General features: G+C 38.9%; 2 pseudogenes; both read left to right on the forward strand.

The window, feature by feature from the left end:
- The first annotated feature begins 11,024 nt into the window (after positions 1-11,024).
- LOC103224838 (rRNA-processing protein FCF1 homolog pseudogene) lies at positions 11,025-11,638 on the forward strand (annotated as a pseudogene).
- A 5,684-nt stretch (positions 11,639-17,322) lies between these two features.
- LOC103224840 (high mobility group protein B1-like) lies at positions 17,323-18,242 on the forward strand (annotated as a pseudogene).
- The last annotated feature ends 6,295 nt before the right edge of the window (positions 18,243-24,537 follow it).

Raw genomic sequence — 24,537 nt, forward strand, 5'->3', positions numbered from 1 at the left:
TCCAAAAGCTCTCAGCTCAGTGCTTGCTCACTAGGTGTTCACTATTACAATTATCATATCCTTTGGTGTGGATGGTGTGGTCTCATTCAACAAAGGAGTCAACAGCTCAGAGAGATCCAGTGACTGGAGCAAATGGGGCTTCTGAGCCCTCTAAAGTGTCACAGATTATGGGAGACATCCCCGCCCAGGGCAAGGGGCCACACAGACAGATGGGAGAGTGTGGTTCTATAAATGCCTCAGAGGAAGTGAGTCCTGAGGGGGTTGGCCAGGGGCAGCACTGTGATCTGTGGTAGGAGGTTGGGGAAGCAGTCAGGGGTCCCGCTGGACTAGCAACTGGAAAGGGAGGAGGTGGAGACAGACTGTTGAGGCCGCACAGAGTCAGTGGTTAGATCATGGAGAACCTTGAGTGCCAGAAACTGGGCCTGGACTTCAGTACTGGGAGCTGTTGACAACAGGACCTGGTAAGATTTGCATCTGGATTTGGTAGATTATTTGGAGACAGCCCAACCTCTCCCTCAGGAGCCATGACAAATAGTAGTGTCAAAAAGGAATCAGTAGAAGCAGGGAGAGGGAGAGAAGAGGGCCCCTGCAAGAACTGCTAGGAGCCAAACAACCCATTGTTGATCCGGTGTTGGGAGTAAGTGAGGAAGAGAGCTGATTCCCATCTGGAGGAGAGACAAGATTGGAGGACATGGAGAAGCTTTGTGTTCAACTTCAGAGTTTGAGGAACATGTAGATCTTCTCAGCATGGACACCAAATTGTAGAAAGAGTCAACTGTTGTCTTGGGAGGAATGAGGTGGCCCAGCTCCCTGCCCCTGAGGACACAGGACTCCATTAGCGGAGGCCATGGGCCTGAGAGAGATGTTGAGACCCTCTCACCATGTCTCTTGGTGCCAAGAGGACTGGCCTCTTAAAATCATTCTCTTAAAATTTTGCACCCTGTTAAGGTCATCGTTCTGAGGCAGACAGCCTGTCCTTGGGTTAATTGTGACACCAAATCTTAAATGTCAGGGCTCCCCACCTGTACAAGTCCCTTTCAACCTGTCCCTGCCCTCTGCTCCCTGAAGCTGTAGTTTCAGCTGCTTTTCTCCCCTCTCCCCATCTGTCCACCGCTGCCTCCCTATGCCTCTGCCCTCTGGCCATGCTGCGCTCCTCAGTCCCCAGAAGACACAGGACTCCGTTAGTGGAGGCCATGGCCCTGGGAGAGGTGTTGAGACCCTCTCACCATGTCTCTTGGTGCCAAGAGGACTGGCCTCTTAACAGAACAGACCATGCCTTGCCCATGGAGGTCACCTCTGCCTGGAAAGCTCTTCTCATTTTCCTCTTCTTTAAGGATTCTCCTCACTTTCCCTAGGGTCCAGTTTCACAGGTGGACTTACTGTGAACCAGTGAAGCTTAACCTTCAGGGCTCCACACCTGGCATGTTCCTCTCAAGGTTTTGCACTTTGTGCATACAGTCAAGCGACTTCTATCTTAAAACTTCAGGCTCCATTAAAAACTGCATCTGCCTGCTGGGCACGGTGGCTCATGACTGTAATCCCAATACTTTGGGAGGCCAAGGTGGGCAGATCACGAGGTCAGGAGATCGAGACCATCCTGGATAGCACAGTGAAACCCCAACTCTACTAAAACTACAAAAAAATTAGCCAGGTGTGGTGGTGGGTGCCTGTAGTCCCAGCTACTCAGGAGGCTGAGGCAGGAGAATGGCGGGAACCCAGGAGATGGGGCTTGCAGTGAGCAGAGATCACACCACTGCACTCCAGCCTGGACAACAGAGCGAGACTCTGTCTCAAAAACAAAAAACAAAAAACAAACAAATAAACAAACAAAACAAAAAAACTGCATCTGCCACTGCCCAGTTTAGCTGCACCCTCATGGCTGCCTGTTCCTGTTAACTATTGGTGCATAACAAATGACCCCGAAATGTAGTGGTTTAAACAATAACCATTTTATTATATCATTTATGGGTCAGAAATTTGGGCAGAGCTTTTTTTATTGTTGACCAAGATCTCTTGGTGGTATTCGGCTGGTAGATGTGTTGGTCTGGAGACCCTAAGACAGGTTCAGTCACATGTCTGACTCCTTGGTATGAATGGCTGGAAGGCTGGGCTCAGCTGGACAGTTGATCAGAGCACTTCCATCATGGTATCCTCAAGATATCAGACCTCTTACATGTTGACTCAGGGTTCCAAGGCAGATGTCCCAGAGAGCAAAGTGGAAGTTACATGACCTTTTATGACCTAACCTCATAGGTCAGAGGATATGACAAGAGTGTATTATTTGCAAGTGATTGACACTCAAGTCACACTGACTTAAAAAGAAGGAATTTTCTTTTTTTCTTCTTCATAGTAATGACAATAATAATTATTATAGACATTTACAACTAAAATTTCCAGAGTATATCTCAGGGAGAGTAGGAATCAGGTGTTCAAACACCATCAGCTGAGCTGCTTTTCTCCATCTCTTAGATCAGCTGTACTCTAAGTTGTCTTCATGTCAGGCAGACTTTCTCCAAATGAAGTACAAATGGCCATCAGTGGCCTCAGGCTTGCATTCTACTTTCTCTTTTGTAGTTAAATGAAACATCTTGAAAATGACTCATTGACTAGACTTTTATCATCTTTCCATCCCAGAACCAATGAAGAATGGGACCTACTGGAAAATCAAGCTTTCAGGATAGCTGAATGTTTGCCCATTTCAGCCTTAAATAGTCTTTGTTCTAGCATTTTAGGGTAGGAGCTTTAGAAGGATGTTATTTGCTTTTCCATTTTCTTTTCCGAAGGCTACTGACATGCTCCAGGTGTTCTTTGATTCAGCATATTGCGATGTGCCATAGCAGGGTCATGGGATCTTATTAGAGTGAGGGTTCACTGGCTTTGGCACTAAGAAATGCTTTTCCAATGTGCTTTTTACTTTAAAAACTTTTTACTGTAAAAACTTTCAAGTGTATAAGAAAGTAGAGAATAGTATAATAAATCTGAATATTTGTATACTAATCATATAAATTTAATAACTATTTAACATTTTGTCACATTTATTCCACCTTAGTTTTTGACAAATTTAAAAGCAAATTACAGACATTGTGAAATGTCACTGTGAAATACCACAATATGAATACTTCATCTCTAAACAAAGCCACAATATATTAGTATACTATCAATATTAAAAATAATCCCTTTATATAACCTAATATTTAATATACATTAAAATTTACCTAATTGCCCCAGTTGGAAATACTTTATAAATTTAACAGTTGCTTTGTTCAAACCAGGATTTGGTTGCCTATAGCAGACACTGTCAGAGCCCCACCCATAGCCCTTGGACCTTTCAGTCTACTGATTTCCAACTTTCAAGACCAGTTTCTCTGGACCTAAAGGCTTCTATTTTAGAACCACAAAAGGGAGAGACATACCAGGGTTGTAATGATGAGACCCATCCTTCCTAGAGAAGGTGATAAAAGATTCATTGTTTGTAGAATATTTAAAACAATAATAATACTAAAAGTTGGTCTGCTTTTTAAGTTATTACCATTTCCCAGCAATTTTGAACAATGTCAGAGATAAAATGTTTCTCACCTCAAAGAATTTTGTTGGTGGTCTAAATTCTAAACAATCCCTGCAGTGATTGTTGAGTTTAAATTATGTGTGTATGTATACGCACAAACACACCCACACTATACATATTTCTTTACATATATCACAAATTGTCACAACTATTATTTTTCTGTTTACATACAGTAAAATTGACTTTTTCATAGTACATTTCTAAAAGGTTGACCGTATGTATAGATTTGTCTAACCACCATCACAATCAGGATTCAGAACAGCTCTGTCACCCCAGAAAATGTCCCTGTGCTGCCCCTTTATAATCAAACCCTCTCCCCTACCCGTAATCTCTGGAAACCACTGATCTGTTCTCTGTCTTTACAGTTTCTTTTTTTCCAGAATGTTATACAAACGAACCTAGACAGTATGCAGCCTTTGGAGACTGACTTCTTTCACTTAGCATAATCCCTTTGCGATCCATCCAAATTGTTGCACGCGTCAATAGCCCATTCCTTTTTACTGCTGGATAATATTCAATTGTATTGATCTACCACTATTTGTTTATTCACTCACGGTTACAGGACATTTGGGTTGTTTCAGTTTTTGGTAATTACAAATGAGGTTGCTATAAACATTCACAAACAGGCTTTTGTGTGATCACAAGTTTTCACTTCTCCAGGAAAATACCTCCCAATCCTAGAGGAGTTTCTGCATCTAATCTACTTTCTGTCTCTATAAATTTGTTTAGTCTGGACAAATCATATAAATAGAATCATACAATATATGGCCTTTTGTGACTGGCTTCTTTCACTTAGCATAAATGTTTTCAAGGTTCATCCATGTTGCATCCTGCATCAGTTCATCATTCCTTTTCATAGCCAAATAATATTCATATATATTGATATATATATATATAATTTAACCATTCATCAGTTGATGGACATTTGGGTTGTTTCCACTTTTTGGCTATTATGAATACTTCTGCTATATGTTTTCATTCTCTTGGTATATACTTAGGAGGGGAAATGCTGTCTCTATGTTAACCTTTGGAAGAACTACCAATTTTTTTTTTACACAGCAACTGCATCATTTTACATTCCCACAAGCAATGCAATAGGGTAGTATCAGTTTCTTCACATCCTCACCAACGCTTGTTTTTATCTGTCTTTTTTTTGTTTTGTTTTTTTGAGACAGGGTCTCACTCTGTCGCCCAGGCTGGAGTGTAGTGGCGTGATCTCAGCTCACTGCAACCTTGGGCTCAAGTGATCCTCTCACATCAGCCTCCCGAGTAGCTGGGACTACAAATGCATGCCACCATGCCCAGCTAATTTTTAAATTTTTTGTAGACTTGGGGTCTTCTTATGTTTATGTTGCCCAGGCTCGTCTTGAGCTGCTGGACTCAAGCAATCCTCCTGCCTCAGCCTCCCAAAGTGATGGCCTTACAAGTGTGAGCTACTTTGCCTGGATATTTTTATCTGTCTTTTTAGTTCTAGCCATCCTAGTGGGTGTGAAGTGGCATCTTGTTGCGGTTCTGATTTGTATTTCCCTGACAATTAATAATGCTGAACATCTTTTCATGTGCTTTCTGGCCATTTGTGTGTCTTTTTTGGAAAAATGTCTATTCAAGTCATTTGACTACTTTGATATCGTATTTGTCTTTTTACTATTGAGTTGTAAAATTTATTTATATCTTCTAGATACAAGCCCCTTATTAGTTAGGTGAATTACAAGTATTTTCTTCTATTCTGTGGTTTTTCTTTTCACTTTCTTGGCGGTGTCTTTTGTAACACAAAAGTTTTTAGTTTTGATGAAGTCCAGTTCATCTGTTTTTTGTTTTTTGTTTTTTGTTTTTTTTTTGTAGTTTGTATTTTTCGTATCACATCTAAGAAACTACTACCTAGACCAAGGTCATGAAGATATACATCTATATTTTCTTCTTCAAATAGTTTTATAGTTTTAGATCTTATATTTAAGTTTTTAATTCATTTTGAGTTAATTTTTGCATATGTATGAGATATTATCTTAATTCATTCTTTTACATGTGAATATCCAATTGCCCCAGCATTATTTGTTGAAAAAACTATACCTCAAAGGATCAATGCTTGAAGGGATAGGTATTCCATTTCCCATGATGTGATTATTACACATTGCATGTCTGTATCAAAATATCTCATATACCAAATAAATATACACCTACTATGTACCCACAAAAAAGTACAAAAATTTTAAAAAGAAAGATTGTTCTTTCCCCATTGAATTGTCTTGGGACCCTTATCAAAACTCAATTAAGCCTGAGAAGAGCTTTGACAATGAAAGAAAACAAAAAATCTAAACAAAAAGAATTCCTCAACTAACCATAAATGTGAGGGTTTATTTCTGAACTCTCAGTTTATTCTATTGATCTATATACCTATCTTTATACCAGTACCACACTGTATCAATTACTGTATCTTTGTAGTAAGTTTGAAATTGGGAAGTATGAATCTTCCAACTTCTTTTCCAAGATTGTTTTGACCACATGGTGTCCCTTGAATTTCCATATAAATTTTAGAATCCGCCTGTCAATTTCTACAAAGTAGTTAGCTGGAAACTGATGTGAATCACATTAAATTTGTAGATCAACTTGATAAGTATTACCATCTTAACAATATTAAGTTTTTTATCCATGAACATGGGATGTCTTTCTATTTATTAGAGTCTTCTTTAATTTCTTTCAACAATACTTTGTAGTTTTCAGAGCATAAGTTTTGCATTTCTTTTGCTAAATATATTCGTAAGTATTTTACTGTTTTTGATACTACTGTAAATTGAATTGCTTCCTTAATTTCATATTTGGATTGTTCTTTGCAAATGTATAGCAATATGATTAATTTATGAATATTGACCTAGCGTCCTGCAACCTTACCAAACTAATTTGTTAGTTCTAATTGTTTTAAGTGGGTTCCTTAGGATATTCCTTTTACAAGATTATGTCTTCTGAAAACAGATAGTTTCACTTATACATTTCAAATCTGGATGCCTTTTATTTCATTTTCTTGCCTAATTTTCCTGGCTAGAACCTTCAGTAAAATGTTGAATATAAGCAGCAAGACTGGATATCCTTGTTTTGTTCCTGTTCTTCAGGTGAAATCATTTAATCTTTCCCTATTAAATATAATGTTAGTTGTTATTTTTTGTAGATGTCCTTTATCAGGTTGAAGAAGTTTTCTTCTATTCTAGTTTACTGAATGTTTTCATTATGAGGTGTTAAATTTTATAAAATGTTTTTTTCTGCATCGAGAAAATCATACGGTTTTTAAAATCATTTATTATATTGATATGGTGTGTGTGTATATATATATATAATTTTTTTTTTTTTTTTTTTTTTGAGACGGAGTCTTGCTCTGTTTTCCAGGCTGGAGTGAAGTGATGTGATCTCGGCTCACTGCAACCTCCACCTCCTGGGTTCGAGTGATGATTCTGCCTCAGCCTCCCAAGTAGTTGGGAGTACAGGCACATGCCTGCCTAATTTTTGTATTTTTAGTAGTGATGGGGTTTCACCATGTTGGCCAGGTGGTCTCAAACTCCTGACCTCAGGTGATCTGCCTGCCTCAGCCTCCCAAAGTACTGGGATTACAGGCATGAGCCACTGCACCCTGCCATGATATGGTATAGTTTATTAATTGGTTTTCAAATTTTGAAGCAACTTCATAATCTTGAGTTAAATTCCACTTGGTCATGGTGTATAATACTTTTTGTATGTTGCTGAATTTAGCTTGTTAATATTTTACTGAGAATTTTTAAATCTATATTCATAAAAGATATTGGTCTGTAGTTTTCTTTTCTTGTGATGTCTTTGTCTGGCTTTAGTATCAAAATAATCTGGCCTCATAGAATGAGTTGGGAAATGGTCCCTCCTCTGATTTGTCAGAAAAGTTTGTGAATAATTGGTATTAATTCTTGAAGTGTTTGGTAGAATTTGCCAATGAAACCATTTGGGTCTGGCCTTTTCTTTATGGGTAGGTTTTGATTACTAATTCAATCTCTTGTTATAGATCTGTTCAGGTTTTTCTATTGCTTCTTCAACCGGTTTCAATAGTTTGTGTCTTTCTAGGAATTTGTTCCTATTTTAATAAAAAATTTGTCCCTTATTATTTCTGTAAGATCAGTAGTAATGTCCCTTCTTTCACTCCTGCTTTTAGTTTTTTGCTTTTTTGTTTGTTTGTTTGTTTGAGACAGAGTCTTACCCTGTCACCCAGGCTGGAGTGCAGTGGCACAATCTCAGCTCACTGCAACCTCCACCTCCCAGGTTCAAGTGATTCTCCTGCCTCAGCCTCCCAAGAAGCTGTGATTAAAGACATGTGCCACCACACTCGGCTAATTTTTGTATTTTTATTAGAGATGGGGTTTCACCATGTTGACCAGGCTAGTCTTGAACTCCTGATCTCAATTCGATCTGCCCACCTCAGCCTCCCAAAGTGCTGGGATTACAGGCACTGTGCCCGGCCAATTTTAGTAATTCCAGTCCTCAGTCTTTTTTAATTGGTCAGTCTAGCTAAAGGTTTGTCAATTTTGTTTATCCTTTCAAAGGACAAACTTGTTTTTCAATTTTCTTTATTGTTTTTCATTAATTTCCACTTTAATCTTTATCATTTTCTTCTTTCTGCTTCCTTTTAGTTTAGTTTGCTCATTTTATTGTTGAGTGTTGATATAATTTGGCTCTGTGTCCCCATTCAAATCTCATCTCGAATTGCAATCTCCTTTTTTGAAGAAGAGACCTGGTGGGAGGTGATTAGATCATGCAGGTGGTTTCCCCCATGCTGTTCTTGTGATAGTGAGGAAGTTTTCATGAGATACGTCGGTTTTGAAAGTGGCTATTTTCTCTGCACTGTGTCTCCTGCCACCATGTAAGATGTTCCTTGCTTTCCCTACACCTTCTACATGATTGTAAGTTTTCTGAGGCCTCCTCAGCCATGTGGAGCTGTGAGTCAATTAAACCTCCTTTCTTTATAAACTACCTAGCCTCAGGTATTCTTTATAGCAGTGTGAAAATGACTAATTCAAGTGTTGACATTTCTTTAACTATTCTTTATACAAGTCCTTTGTTGAATATGATTTGCACACGTTTTCTTCCAGTCTGTAGATTGTCTTTTCATTGTCTCAGTATCTTTTACAGAGCAAAAGTTTTTAATTTTTACTAAGTCCAATGTGTTAATATTTAAATGCATTATGTTTTGGTGTCATATCTAGGAACTCTTTGCCTAACTCAAAGTAACAGATATTTTTCTCCTGTCCTTTCTTCTAAGATTTTAATAGCTTTTCATTTTACCATTAGATCTATGATTAATTTTTAGGTTTTTTTTTTTTTGCGTAAGACATAAGTTTGGATTGAAGTTCATTCTTTTGCATTTGGATGAGCAATTGTTTAAATGCTATATGTTGAAATTGCTTTTTCTTATTGAATGGTCTTTTTACCTTTGTCAAAAGATCAGTTGGACCCTTTCTGTGCATCTACTTCTGGACTCTATTCTGTTTCATTGATCTGTGTATTTATCTTTTTTGCTAATATCATGCTGTTTTGATTACTTTAGATTTAGAATAAATATTAAAAGTTGGTACCATGAATTCTCAAAATGTATTCTTCTTTTTTGAAAATGTTTTTGATCATTCTTGTTCCTTTGGCCTTCCATATAAATTTTAGAATAGGCTGTTTGTATCTACAAAACCAACTTCTGGGATTTTGATTGGAATTGTATTAAACCTATAGATCTATTTAGAGAGAGTTAAAATTCTCACTATACTGAGTATTCCAACCCATAAACATGATATATTTTCCTTCCATTTAGATTTTTAAATTTATTTTTGTCAGCATTTTGTAGTTTTCAGCTTACAGATTCTGAACATGTTGTGTTAGATTTATACCTGTTTCAGCCAGTTGTGGTGGCTTACACCTGTAATCCCAGCTACTCAGGAGACTGAGGTAGTAGGATAGCTTGAGCCCAGGAGTTCGAGGCTGCAGTGAGCTATGATTGCACCATTGTATTTCAGCCTGCAAGAGAGAGTGTTAGTCTGGCTCTGTCACCTAGGCTGGGGTGCAGTGGTGCAATGGCATGATCTTGGCTCACTGCAACTTCTGCCTCAAGCGATCCTCCTGTCTCAGCCCCCCGAGTAGCTGGGATTATAGGCATGCATCACCACGCCTGGCTAATTTTTTGTATTTTTAGTAGATATGGGTTTTCACCATGTTGGCCAGGCTGGTCTTGAACTCCTGACCTCAAGTGATCCGCCCGCCTCGGCCTCCCTCCCAAAGTGCTGGGATTACAGGCATGAGCCCCCATGCCCGACCCTTTTTTTTTTTTTTTTTTTTTAAGATTTATACCTATTTGGTCTCCAATTGTTCATTACTATTATGTAGATGAACATTTCATATTTAAATGCTGACATTGTATAAAGCAACTTTGCTACATTCACTTATTATTTATAGGAGCTTTGCTTGTATATTCCTTGGAATTTTCTACATGGATAATCATGTCATCTGTAAGTAAGGATAGTTTTACTACAATATTGAATAGTAGTCATGAGAATAGAGATTCTTGCTTTGTCCCATTTTGGAGTGCAAAGATTCAGTCTTTCCCCATTAAATACGGTATTCGTACTGGGTGTAGTGTTCTGGGATTCAGGCTGCCTCTACGTCCAGGTTGGGAGATATTGGAGGAATAAAAACCAAGAAAACTCACCACTATAGTAATGATTCTTCAAGTTTTGGTTTCCTTTTCCAATCCTCTTGTTACTATTTACTTTTCAGAGTCCTCAGATTGCTGCTTCATGCATTTTTTCCAGAATTTTTTGTTGCATTCAATGTAAGAGACAGGGTGGAATGTGCTTACTTCATCTTAACTGGAACCAGAACCAAATGATCATTTTAAAATTACATATTCTTCACTACGCATTGTATTCGACATGGAAGTTAATTCAGAGGAATCCCAGTTAAACAGTCAATCCCAACATATGTAGACTCAACATATGAGCCACATTTATTTCAAGAGTAAGTTTATAAAGGTTTGGAACTGTGGGTGCTTGCTTAGGGTGTAGTCTGTTCCTCCAACCTCTGTTGTACTACATATTCCTATTTAAATGGTATTTAAATGGTAGATATGAAATAAATGATAGTTTAGTGAGTTGAAGGTGAAGAATCAGAACCTGAGTTATTTAAATCTGTTACTTTATGTGCCCTCTTAGAGATTTTATTTGTGTTAAAAATTTAAAACGTAAAACAAAGTGTGAATTCTGAGGCACAATATTTTTGTTTGGTATGCATAGTGCAGTTCACGTAGAAATGGAAGCTGTTAATCCCAAATCTTTACTTGTCTCTTGTATAATCATTTTCTGAATCTTTACGGTATTCACACTTTCAGAAGTGTTTTTAATGTGTGACATTTGTGAAAACTTTGTTAAAAAAAATCCATTTTGTTGGTGATTACGGAAGAAACAGAAGTGTGGTGTGACCATGGGGAAGCAAAATAAAACAAGGAAATATGCAAACATGAGGCGAATGCTTAGTCTCAGAGGTCAGAGGCTTAAAGAAAAGGATAGATTACAATCTAAAAAGAAAGAAAAGAAGAATCCCATTGGGATTGGGGATTCTTCTCGTTGGGGAAAGAGAAGTTCCCCAATGCCCTTCCTGCTTATTTTTCCAATATAATACACAGCTCGCCCCACCTTACCACATCCTCGTTGATACCAACTTTATCAACTTTTCCATAAAAGCCAAACTGGACTTAGTGCAGTCAGTGATGGATTGTCTGTATGCCAAGTGTATCCCTTGTATAACTGATTGTGTAATGGCTGAAACTGAGAAATTGGGGCAGAAGTATCAAGTGGCTTTAAGGATCACCAAGGATCCAAGATTTCAACTATTACCATGTACACACAAAGGAACCTATGCAGACGACTGCTTAGTACAGAAGTAACTCAGCATAAGTGTCACATTATAGCCACAGTTGACTGGGACCTTAAAAGAAGAATCTGTAAGATTCCTAGAGTTCCTATCATGTATGTTTCTAACCATAGATACAACATTGAATGGATGCCAGTTGGTTATGGAGCCCCTTAATTCTAATTCTTACAAGACACAGTTCCTCTGCCTTTCCTTCCACCAACTTTCTCTTGTTGCCAGTTCATTACACATGCAATAGCATGAATTTTTATTCTGTTGACCTATTAGCTCTATTATGAACTGAGGATAGTTTTTTTTTTTTTTTTTGAGATGAAGTTTTGCTCTTGTTGCCCAGGCTGGGTTACAGTGGCGTGATCTTGGCTCGCTGCACCCTCTGCCTCCCCGGTTTGGGCAGTTCTCCTGCCTCAGTCTCCCGAGTGACTGGGGTTGCAGGCATGCGCCACCATGCCCAGCAGGCTTTTTTTTTCTTTTCTTTTCTTTTTTTGGTATTTTTTAGTAGAGACAAATATTTTTGTATTTTTAGGACAGGAAAATATGCCTTGGCCTCCTGGGGTGCTGGGATTGCAGGCATGGCCATCGTACCTGGTCTGCTCACTTTTTGATGCTGTTTTGAAATTGATATTTTGTCTCATAAAAATTTTAGGCCAGGGACAGTGGTTTGCACCTGTGGTCCCAGCACTTTGGGAGGCCGAGGTGGGCAGACCACCTGAGGTCAGGAGTTTGAGACCAGACTAGGCAACATGGCAAAACCCCATCTCTAATAAAAATACAGAAAAAGTTGGCCGGGTGTGGTGCTGCATGCCTGTGGTCCCGGCTGCTGGGGAGGCTGAGGCAGAAGAGTCACTTGAACCCAGGAGGTGGAGGTTGTGGTGGGCCGGGATTGTGCCACTGCATTCCAGCCTAGGTGACAGGGTGAGACTGTCTCAAAAAAAAAAAAAAAAAAAAAAAAAAAAAAAATTAATGATGGTCAAAGGGTGCAAAATCTCAGACAGGAAAAATATGTTTTATACTTTTTTGGAGCTCTGTTGTACACTTCTGTTATACTTTTTTTGAGTGGTGCATATAGTTAACAGTGGAGTATCATGCATTTAAAAATTGATGTTCTCATCACAGAAATGTATTTGAACTGCCGGGCATGGTGGCTTACACCTGTAATCGCAGCACTTTGGGAGGCCAAGATGGGAGGATCACCTGAGGTCACGAGTTCGAGACCAGCCTGGCCAACATGGAGAAACCGTGTCTCTACTAAAAACACAAAATTAGCTGGGGGTGATGGCGAATGCCTGTAATCCCAGCTACTCAGGAGGCTGAGGTGGGAGAATTGCTTGAACCCAGGAGGCGGAGATTGTGGTAAGCTGAGATCTTACCATTACACTCCCGCCTGGGCAACAGCAGCGAAACTCCATCTCAAAAAAAAAAAAAAAAAAAAAGAAATGTATTTGAAATTTGAAGTATTGGGTATGTTAACTAGCTTGATTTAATTATTCTACATTGTTATCCACAATTTATGACATCACTTTGTAACCCGTAAATTTATACAATTATAAATTGTCAATTTACAATAAAAAATTTTTGTTGCGTCTAACATTATCCATTCTTTTCAATCTCTCCTCATCTATAAAATCTGCTGCCAAATGTAGTTATAACAGTGAAACAGACTATACCAGGCAGATTAAGCTGTGTGCACAGTAAGGATAATTTATTTTTATTTTTTTATTTAACTTTTAAGTTCAGGGATGCAGGTTTTTTATACAGGTAAACTCGTGGCACAGGGGTTTGGTGTACAGATTATTTCATCACCCAGGTACTCAGCCTACTACCCAATAGTTATTTTTTCTGCTCCTGTCCCTCCTCCCAACCTCTACCCTCTGGTAAGCGCCAGTGTTTGTTGTTTCCCTCTTTGTGTCCATGTGGTCCCATCATTTAGCTCCTACTTATAAGTGAGAACATGTGGTATTTGGTTTTCTGTTCCTGAGTTAGTTTGCTAAGGATAATGGCCTCCAGCTCCATCTATGTTCCTGCAAAGGACATGATTTCATTCTTTTTATGGCTGCATAGTATTCCATGGCATATATGAACCACATTTTCTTTGTGTAGTCTTCTGTTGATGGGCATTTAGGTTGATTCCATGTATTTGCTATTGTGAATAGTGTTGCAATGAACCTACGGATGCATGCATGCATGTCTTTACGATAGAATGACTTATATTCTTTTGGGTATATACCCAGTAATGAGATTGCTGGGTCGAATGGTATTTCTGTCTTTAGGTTTTTGAGGAATTGCTACACTGTCTTCCACAATGAACTAATTTACGCTCCCATCAACATGTAAATGTGTTCCCTTTTCTCCACAACCATGCCAGCATCTGTTGTTTTTTGACTTTTTAATAATGGCCATTCTGACTGTTGTGAGATGGCCTCTCACTGTGGTTTTGATTTGCATTTCTCTAATGATCAGTGATGTTGAGCTTTTTTTCATATGATTGTTGGCCACATGTATGTCTTCTTTTGAAAAGTGTTCACGTTGTTTGCCCACTTTAATGGGGTTGTTTGTTGTTATTTGTAAATTTGGTTAAGTTCCTGATAGATGCTATTGTGGATAGCATTATTGTGGATTGCATTATTGTCGATATTATACCTTTGTCAGATGCATAGCTTATAAAAATTTTCTCTCATTTTATAGGTTGTCTGTTCACTCCGTTGATAGTTTCCTTTGCTGTCCAGAAGCTTGTTAATATAAATAGATCCCATTTGTCAATTTTTGCTTTTGTTGCAATTGCTTTTGGTGTCTTCATCATGAAATCTAACTCCAGAATGGTATTACCTAGGTTGTTTTCCAGGGATTTTATAGTTTTAAGTTTTCCATTTAAGTCTTTAATTCATCTTGAGTTAATTTTTGCATATGGTATAAGGAAGGGATCCAATCTCAATTTTCTGCATATGGATAGACAGTTATCCCAGCACCATTCATTGAACAGGGAATCCTTTCCCCATTGCTCATTTTTGTCAGCTTTGTTGAAGATCAGATAGTTGTAGCTGTGTGGCCTTATTTCTGGGCTCTCGGTTCTATTCCATTACTCTATGTGTCTGTTTTTGTACCAGTGCTGTGTTGCTTTGATTACTGTAGCCCCGTAGTATAGTTTGAGTGGAGTTTGTTTGTCTTAGCTCTTCAGGGTTTTTTTTTTTATGGTTCCATATGAATTTTAAAATAGTGTTTTTCGAGTTATGTGAAAAATATCAATGATAGTTTAATAGGAATAGCATTGAATGTATGAATTGCTTTGGGCAGTATGGCCATTTTAATGATATTTATTCTTTCTATTCGTGAGCATGGAATGTTTTTCCATTTGTTTGTGTCATCTCTAATTTTTTTGAGCAGTGTTTTATAGTTCTCTTTGTAAAGATTGTTCACCTCCCTGGTTAGCTGTATTCCTAGGTATTTTATAATTTTTCATGGCAATTGTGAATGGGATTGTGTTCCTAATTTGGCTCTCGGTTTGGCTGTTATTGATGTATAGGAATGTTAGTGATTTTTGCACATTGATTTTGTATTGTGAGACTTTGCTGAAGTTGTTTATCAGCTTAAGGAGCTTTTGGACTGAGACTATGGGGTTTTCTAGATATAGGATTATGTTGTCTGCAAACAGGGATAGTTTGACTTCTTCTCTTCTTAGTTGGATGCCCTTTATTTCTTCCTCTTGCCTGACTGCCCAGCCCAGGACTTCCAATACTATGTTGAACAGGAGTGGTGAGAGAGGGCATCCTTGTCTTGTGCTGATTTTCAAGGGAAATGCTTCCAGCTTTTGCCCATTCAGTATGATGTTGGCTGTGGGTCTGTCATAGATGGCTCTCATTATTTTGAGATATATTCCTTCAATATCGAGTTTATTGAGAGTTTTTAACATGAAGGGGTGTCGAATTTTATTGAAAGCATTTTCTGCATCTATTGAGATAATCATGTGGTTTTTGTTTTTACTTGTGTTTATGTGATGAATCACATTTATTGATTTGTGTATGTTGAACCAAACTTGCATCCCAGGGATGAAGCCTACTTGATTGTGGCAGATAAGCTTCTTGATGTGCTATTGGATTCAGTTTACCAGTGTTTTGTTGAGGACTTTTGCATCAATGTTCACCAAGGATATTACTGGCCTAAAGTGGGTATTTTTGTTTTGTTTTGTTTTTTGTTTTCATGTCTCTACCAGGTTTTACTATCAGGATGATGCTGAACTCACAGAATGAGTTAGGGAGGATTCTCTCCTCCTCAATTTTTTGTGATAGTTTCAGCAGGAATGGTACCAGCTCTTCTTTGTACATGAGGCAGCGTTCGGCTGTGAATCCATCTGGTCTTGGGCTTTTTTTGGTTGGTAAGCTATTACTGACAATTTCAGAGCTCATTATTGGTCTGTTCAATTTCTTCCTGCTTCAGTCTTGGTAGAGTATATGTGTCTAGGAATTCACCAATTTCTCCTAGATTTTCTACTTTATGTGCATAGAGATTTTTGTACTATCCTGGCAGTCGCTTGTATTTCTGTGAGGTCAGTGTTAATATCCCCTTTGTTGTTTCCAATTGTGTTTATTTGAATCTTCTCTCTTTCTTCTTTATTAGTCTAGTTAGTGGTCTATTTTATTAATTTTTTTCAAAAGATCAGCTTCAGGGTTTGTTGATCTTTTGAATGATTTTTTGTGTCTCAATGTCTTTCATTTTAGCCCTGATTTTGGTTATTTCCTATCTTCTGCCAGCTTTGGGATTTGTTTGCTCTTGGCTCTCTAGTTCTTTTAGTTGTGATGTTAGGTTAATGTTGACTTTCGAAATACAGTCATACCTTCAAGATATTGTGGATTCAGTTTCAGATGACTGCAATAAAGTGAATTCATAATAAAGCAAGTCACACAAATTTTGGTTTCTCAGTGTGTATAAAAGTTATGTTTATACTATACCATAGTCTATTAAGTATACACTAGCATTATATCGAAGGCAATAATGTACATACCTTAATTGAAAATACTTTATTGCTAAAAAACGCTGGTGATCAGCTAAGCCTTCAGCGAGTCATAATTTTTTTGCTGGTGGAGGGTCTTGCTTCAGTACTGATGGCTGCTGACTTATCAGGTTGGTGACTGCTGAAAGTTGAGGTGGTTATGGTCTTTTCTTAAAATAAGACAAAAATTTTTGTGAAGAGCCAGAATCAGCCTTGAGTAATGTATAGTAAATCTCAGTCTTGAAGTCTGGTACATAAAAAATGTGGAGAAGACTTTTGGCTATGCCACACAAAAAGAATGAATATTTACATGGAAAAAAGAATCAAACTTTGAAGAAGAATCCCAGGAGAAACGACAAAAGATGCCAGAATAAATAAAAAGATTATGCTTGAATGACTTGATCATTTCTACCAAGAGCTGTATACTCATTTTAAAGCAATGACTCAAATAATGTCAATATTTGCTATCATTCAGCCATATTATCTGATTTTCAAAATAAAATGGAAGGTTTGTTTGTTTGTTCATTTGTTTTTGTGTTGAACTGTGAAAATTCTCTAGTGGCAATTTTCAACTCTGGAGACCACTGAAATCCACTAGAACTCATCCCCCTGAAACAAAGTAATGTACAGTATTATCATATTTGGAACTTGTGAAATTGGTTTTTGGGAATTTTTGACAAACCCTTTATATATGGGTTGCTTCATGTAAAAGAAACTTTTCACAGAGTGGAGAGAGTGAGGAGGCCTGCTCTCACAGCTGTTACAGTACATTGAGCTCCATAGAGACAGCGCCGGGGCAAGTGGGAGCCAGATGGACACTGGGTGACTCTGTGCCTCGCTGAGGAAAAAATAACTCAACATGGGCAAAGGAGATCCTAAGAAGCCAAGAGGCAAAATGTTATCATATGCATTTCCTGTGCAAACTTGTGAGAAGGGGCATAAGAAGCTTCAGTCAACTTCTGAGAGTTTTCTAAGAAATGCTCAGAGAGAGGCCAGGTGCGGTGGCTCACGCCTGTAATCCCAGCACTTTGGGAGGCCGAGGCAGGCGGATCACTTGATGTCAGCAGTTCAAGACTAGCCTGGTCAACATGGTGGAACCCTGTCTCTACTAAAAATCCAAATATTAGCCAGTCTTGGTGGCGGTTGTCTGTAATCCTAGCTCCTCGGGAGGCTGAGGCAAGAGAATCACTTGAACCCAGGAGGCAGAGGCTGCAGTGAGTGAGCCAAGACCTCACCACTGGGTTCCACCCTGGACGACAGAGAGACTCTGTCTCAGAAAAAAATTTAAAAAAAAGTGCTCAGCGAGGTGGAAGACCATGTCTGCTAAAGAGAAAGGAAAATTTGAAGATACAACAAAGGCAAACAAGGCCCGTTATGAAAGAGAAATGAAAATCTATATCCCCCCTAAAGGGGAGACAAAAAAGTTCAAGTCCAATGCACCCAAGAGGCCTCCTGCAGCCTGTTTCGTGTTCTGTTCTGAGTGTCGCCCCCAAATCAAAGAACATCTTGGCCTGTCCATTGGTGATGTTGCAAAGAAACTGGGAGACATGTGGAATAGCACTGCTGCAGATGACAAGCAGCCTTATGAAAAGAAGGCTGCGAGGCTGAAGGAAAAATACAAAAAGGATCTTGCTGCATATTGAACTAAAGGAAAGCCTGATGCAGCAAAAAAAGGGAGTCACCAAGGCTGAAAAGAGCAAGAGGAAGAAGGAAGGGGAGGAAGATGAAGAGGATCAGGAGGAGGAAGAAGATGAAGGTGAAGAAGATGATGATGAATAAGTTGATTCTAGTGCAGTTTTTTTTCTTGTCTAAAAAGCATTTAACCCCTCTGTACACAACTCACTCCTTTTAAAGAAAAAAAAAGTGAAATATAAGACTTTAATGTAATGTAAGGCTTTAATTATCTTTAAAGTGTTTATGTTTTCCCTTTTGATCTTGTAATTTTTATTTAGTATTATTTTATAATGTTATACATACAGAGTTCAACAAAAGAACTGTCACTGTCTGCATTTCTATTTATGTAATTATTCCCACTATTTTCATTTTATTTCATAATAATTTATGAATCTAATTTTTCATATAGAGAAAGGGACTTAAATTGCAATGCCCCACAGGTGTGAAATATCTGAGGTACACCACTGGTAAAAGACAGCTTTCCCTGCTTACCACAGGCCCAAAGTGCCAAATTAACACCCCCAAGGACCAGTTCTCTACAAATTACTTTTGTGAGTCAGTGTATAAAACTTAGGCGGCTTTGCCTTTTGTGAATCTGGTGTTTTGTGTCACTGTGAGTTTCTCGTGGGATTGAGGTCCGGCTGCTCACTGTGGCGGCCGGCTCAACAACAAACCCATCGTGGACTCTCTTCTTTTTCTGTTTCACTGCCTCGCTTCTCTACTGGTATCTCTAGTACCTCCCAAATAAACTCGGATCCATGTATCAGGGTCGGCTCCTGGAGGAATCAGTATCATTTCATCTGGAACAGTCCTCAACTTTTTTTTTTTTTGAGACGGAGTCTTGCTCTGTCGCCTAGGCTGGAGTGCAATGGCCGGATCTCAGCTCATTGCAAGCTCCGCCTCCCGGGTTCACGCCATTCTCCTGCCTCAGCCTCCAGAGTAGCTGGGACTACAGGCGCACGCTACCAGGCCCAGCTGTTTTTCACATTTTTGGTAGAGACGGGGTTTCACCACGTTGGCCAGGATGGTCTCGAGCTCTTGGCCTCGTGATCCCCCCACCTCGGCCTCCCAAAGTGCTGGGATTACAGGTGTGAGCCACCGCGCCCGGCCCCCAACTGTTTTTTTTTTTAAATGCCAGTGATTTACTAAGGAAACAGAGGCAGCTTTCCACTAGAATGACCCATCTTCAGGGTTTATCTGATTGTTTCTTCATGGTATCACTTAACTTTTTCTGCTATTCCCTGTATTTCTGGTAAACTGTAAGTCCCAAAAGGTTGTTTAAAGTAATGTCAAGCTTTCTTGGTAAGAATATTTCACAGGCAATGTTATTTATATTACATAACATTAGAATGCACGCCATGTTTGATGTTCCACCACTAGAGATGTTAAGATCTACCAGTGAGTTCAGGTGGGGATAGTCTGACTCCTTCACTGTTAAGGTGTATTTTCCACCTTATAACCTCTCATCTGTGAGTTGAAAATTTGACACCTCATAAGTCTCCAGTTCCCCATTGTGGCAGGCAAAATAATGCCTCTTCTAGACAGGTTTATGCCCTAATCTCTAGAATCTGTGAATATGTTGTTACATGGCAAGATAAAACAAAGGTTGCAGATGGAATTAAAGTTGCTAATCAGTTGACCTTAAAAAGATTATCATGGGAGTATCATGGATAACACAGGTGAACCCAATTAATCACAAGGTCCTTTAAAGTGGAAAAGGGAGGCTTAGAGGGGGTCAGAGTCAGAGAGAGGTTTGAAGCTGTTCCACTGCCGGCATTGAAGAAAGGAGGCGACAACTAGCCAAGGAATGCAGGCAGCTTCTAGAACCTGGAAAAGGCAAAGACTTTGATTCTTTCCTAGGGCCTGGCTATGGTTTGAATCGTTATCTTCCCCAAGACTCATGTTGAAATTTAATAGCCATTGTTATTAAATCACCTTTAAGGAGTGATTAGGCCATGAGGACTCTGCCCTAATGGGTGAGATTAATGCCATTGTAAAAGGGCAAATTTGGCCCTCTTCTGCCTCTCTTTGCCCTTCCACCATGTGATGCCTTCTGCCATGCCATGATGCAGCAAGAAGGCCCTTACCAGGTGCTGGCACCTAGATATTGGACTTCCTAGCCTCCAGAACTGTGAGGCAATACATTTTTATTCATTATAAATTAGCCAGTCTGTGGTGTTCTGTTATAACAGCACAAAACAGACTAGGACAGGCCTGCATTAGGAACACAGCCTGTGTGAACCTTGATTTCAGCTCATTGAAATGCACTTTAGACTTCTAACCTTCAGAACTATAAGATAATACATTTACTTTATTATTGTTTTAAGCCACATACTTTCTGGTAATTTGTTACAGTAGCAATAGGAAACTAATATCCACTGAACTTTCATCGAATGTATTTTGTATCCATTGTTCATTATTACCTAGAACATTATTCCATGAGGGGGTTACAAAAAAGTGTTTTTCTAATTTCATCAGTACTTTCTAGCTGGAATTCTTTTGTAAGAGATAAATATTTCCTCATCAGTCAAGGCTATATGGTTATATATAATTTGACATGCAGTTTGAATAGGAAAGTCAGGATCAATGCTTAATAATTTCCATTAATTGCCAAATTCAGAGTTAAGAATGGACACAGTAGCTATCTCCAATAATGATAAATGCATTTTAAAAAATTATCACTATGAGCCAGGTGTAGTGGCTCATGCCTGTAATCCCAGCACATTGGGAAGGTGAGATAAGAGGATCATTGTAGGCCAGGAGTTTGAAACCAACCTGGGCAACATAGCAAGACCTAATCTCTTTTTTAAAAAAAGTATTATTATAAGTGTTGACCTCAGGTAAGATACTTCTTTTCTCTGTGTATTATTTTCCTCTTATACAAAATGGGGATAAAAATGGTCTTACTTTGGCTGAGCACGGTGGCTCATGCTTATAATCTCAGCACTTTGGGAGGCTGAGGCGGGCAGATCACAAGGTCAGGAGTTTGAGACCATCCTGGCCAATGTGGTGACACCACGTCTCTACTAAAATCACACAAATTAGCTGGGTATGGTGGCACAAGCCTGTAGTCCCAGCTACTTGGGAGGCTGAACCTGGGAAGTGGAGGTTGCAGTGAGCTGAGATCAAGCCACTGCACTCCAGCCTGGGTGACAGAGCGAGACTCCATCTCAAAAAAAAAAAAAAAAAATTGTCGTTTGTCGTCAAGATTAATAATGATGATGATAATGATTACTACATTTATACACCTAGTAACAGACCCTCAAAATATATGAAGGAAAAGTTGACAAAATTGAAGATAGTAGAATGTTCTACAATAATAGTCATAGTATTCAGTAACCCACTTTCAACAATGGATGAAACAACCAGGCAGAAAATAAGTAAGGCAGCCTTAAAAAGCGATGAGGTTCTGATACATACTACAACATAGATGAACCTTGAAGATATTATGCTAAGTGAAATAAGTCAGACAAAAAAGGACAGATAATGTATTATTACACTTATATGAGGTACTTAGAATGGTCAAATTTGTAGATAAATAAAGTAGAGCAGTGGCTGTCAGGGGCTGGAGGGAGGGAAAAGAGGATGTTCATGGGTACAGGGTTTTACTATGGATGCTTAAAGTTCAGGAGATGGGTGGTGGTGATGGTTGCACCACAAAGTAAGGGTAATTCATGCTACTGAACCGTACACTTAAAAATGGTTAAAACGGTAGATTTTATGTTGTGACTATTTTACTACAATAAAAATAAATTTTAAAAATATAATACAAATATAGTGCTCACTCTGTTCTAGGCACTGTTCTAAGTACTTTACATAACATAACCATACTTATTATGTAAGTAATGCACTTAGCATAAAGCCTAGAATTTAGAAGGTGTTTAATGAACAGTAGTTAATAATAACAATTATTATTGATGATAACAATCTCCCTTTAAAAAATAAGAGACACAGGCTTGGAGATCTTAAGGGTCTTGTCCAAGATCACTCAGCTGAAGGTGTTGGTACAGGGTCAGTACAGACTCCAAAAGCCTCACTGTCTCACTCTGCTGCTTCCCATGAATTATTGAATCTTACAGCCAGCAACTAATAGCGGTGCAAAAGATATAGGGAAATAAATCCATTAATGCAAACAAACAGCTGTTAGCAATCATAATTTTCAGTGCAATAGAAAATTGTAAAATTATAATCTTAGTGCAAGAGAAAATTATAAAATTAAGAGTTGCATAAGAAAAGATATTCAGTATCACCATCATCAGGGAAATGCAAATGAAAACTATAATGGAATACCATTACCCAACCACTAGAATCATTAAAGTGAAAAAGTCTGATACTATCAAGTGATGACGAGCTTGTGGCATAATTAGAACTTTCATACATGCTGATGGGAATGCAAAATTGTTCGACTACTTTGAAAAGCAGCTTGGCATATCTAATAAAATTAAACACGCTCTGATATTTTCCAAAAATTCTATTCTTCGGTGTTTTTTTTCAAGAGAAAAATAAAACACATGTCCACACAAAGACTTGTACTGGAATGCTTACAGCAGCTTTATTAATGATAGCCAAAAGCTGGGGAAAACACAAATGTCCATCATGGATAAAGAAACTGTTGTGGCCGGACGCGGTGGCTCACGCCTGTAGTCCCAGCGCTTTGGGAGGCCGAGATGGTTGGATCACGAGGTCAGGAGATCGAGACCATCCTGGATAACACGGTGAAACCCTGTCTCTACTGAAAATACAAAAAAAATTAGCCAGGCGTGGTGGCGGGTGCCTGTAGTCCCAGCTACTCGGGAGGCTGAGGCAGGAGAATGGCGTGAACCCGGGAGGTGGAGTGTGCAGTGAGCCGAGATTGCACCACTGCACTCCAGCCTGGATGACAGAGGGAGACTCCGTCTCAAAAAAAAAACAAAAAAGAAAAAAAAAAAACCTGTTGTATACTCATACAATGGAATTATATTTTCAGCAATAAAAATGAATGTAATATTAATAGATGCAGAGATGTATGAATCTCAAAAGCATTAAGAGGACACAAAAACTGCATATCATATTATCAAAAAAAAAGTTGCAACAAATTTAGTTTAAAGGTCTCGGTTGGCTTTATGAAGGTTCTAGAATTGGGCAACACTTATTCCATAAGCTAGAATAATTGTTCCCATGGCTCAAGCAGAGGATGTTGGCTTTATAGACAGTAAAAGGGCTGAAGAAAGCAAAACAAATAACAAAAAGTGTATTGTTCATTTCAAAGTTACTTTCTTTGTAAGTCAGGGACAGGAAGACAGACAGAACAATGGGAAGATAACTGATGGGTTAACAACAGGTTACTCCAGGTTACTCTGTTGTAAGGATTAAAACACAGGAAACTTCATTCTCATGCTGATAGAAAGTTGAAATTGGCCTGTTTGGGCAATTAGGCTCTTTCTCACTCCTGTTTTCTCAAAAGGACATAACAGCTCAGTTTTGGTTTGGTGAGCCTAGGTAACTCCATTTTGAGGTTTAGTCTTGTCTGTTGGGGCCCAGTGTAGGTGTTTAGTCCAAAACAATGGCCTCCTGGCTGGGCATGGGCTCACACCTGTAATTCCAGCACTTTAGGAGGTCAAGGTGGGAAGATTGCTTGAGTCCAGGAGTTCAAGACCAGCCTGCACAACACAGCAAGACCGCATCTCTACAAAAAATAAAAATAAGAAAATTAGCCCAAAGTGGTGGTGCACACCTTAGTCCTAGCTACTGAGGAGGTTGAAGCAGATGGATCACTTGAGCCCGGGAGGTCAATCTTATTGATGTGACAGACATATCAATCGTAGTAAGGTTAATCTCTAACTTTCTGGCATGCATGTTTATTTCCAAGGTGCTATGGATTGAATCTGTCCTCCCAAAATTCATGTGTTGAAGCCCTAACCCTAATGCGATGGTATTTGGAGACAGGGTCTTTGGGAGATAATTGGGTTTAGATGAGTTCATGAGGGTAGGGTTCTCATGGTGGAGTTGGTGCCCTCATAAAAAGAGACACAGAGGGCTTACTTCCTCTTTATCTTTCTCCCTGTCCCTGCCATGTGAGGACACAGTGAGAAGGTTTGCCCTCTGCAAGTCGGGAAGAGAGCCCTCACCAGGGAACCGGACTGGCCAGCATCTTGATCTTCAACTTCCCAGCCTCCAGAACTGTGAGAAAGACATTCCTTTTGTTGAAGCCACCCAGTGTATCATATTTTGTTGTGGCAGCCCAAGCGGACTAAGATACAAGGCATCCAAAGTACTCCTTCTGTTCACCAGGTCTAATGAATATGTCATCAGTATAGTAGACCATCATAATGTTTTGTAGAAATGTCAAAATGATCAAAATTCCTTTGGCTTATATTGTGACAGAAAAGAGAATTATCAGAGCCCCAGCAATGTGTACTGC

The sequence above is a fragment of the Chlorocebus sabaeus genome, chromosome 20 (genome assembly GCF_047675955.1).
Source record: "Chlorocebus sabaeus isolate Y175 chromosome 20, mChlSab1.0.hap1, whole genome shotgun sequence".
In the NCBI taxonomy this organism is placed as follows: domain Eukaryota; kingdom Metazoa; phylum Chordata; class Mammalia; order Primates; family Cercopithecidae; genus Chlorocebus; species Chlorocebus sabaeus.